Consider the following 850-nt stretch of genomic DNA (forward strand, 5'->3'; position numbering starts at 1 on the left):
CAGAAGTAATTATGCATGGCTTAAAAAGCTGCAACTTTTGGTAACACATCCTCTCTGGGATGGATGAGGACAATCTAGGTTGGAACGCTGAGGGCACACGAATGACAAGTAAGTTATCAAACAGCAGAGACTTAGTTTCTTTCCCCATATTTATAACTGCAGCATGATCACTGTAACGCATCACTCCTGCAAGTGATCGCTATCAACTAGAACTGAAAGTAGAATGCAATATATTCATGTTCTTCTTTACCACATACCATTACCTTACAAGTCCCTTAAAACAGAACATACAATTGACACAGTCTCAATGCATATAATAGTTGCCACTTCAGAAATAAATTCCAGCGCTGAGAGACATTTTTCGTCCACCACATAACTTAAACGCAGTGCAGTGATCTGCAGTAACACACTGCTCCTCTGGGAACACGTATTAGAGCACGCCATGATCATCAGCAGAATGTACAGTTGCTGCTGTAAATGCCCCGATTTTGAATTAGAGTAGACTTCAGCACAACATGTCTTTAATTCCAATATTCCACTCACTAAGCGTAATAAAATACAGACATAGCACACAATGTTACATCTTACCATATGATTTAGGATTGAAATGTGCACTCACGAGGAATACACTACCTACACAAAAGGCTCCTCCTCACCCCTGGGGTAGAGTACAACTGGAGAAACATGTAGGATTATGATTGCCCCCTAAGGTTTGCATCTAAAGGCAAATGGGAGGAAAATGCCGACCTTCTAAAAGTGGCCATTTTAAAATTATATTTTAAAATTTGATTTTACTATTATGGAAGATTTTTAATTACAATTTCATAGGCACCAAACACGAAATGATCAC

Source organism: Lissotriton helveticus, chromosome 6 (genome assembly GCF_964261635.1).
Source record: "Lissotriton helveticus chromosome 6, aLisHel1.1, whole genome shotgun sequence".
Taxonomy (NCBI): Eukaryota; Metazoa; Chordata; class Amphibia; order Caudata; family Salamandridae; genus Lissotriton; species Lissotriton helveticus.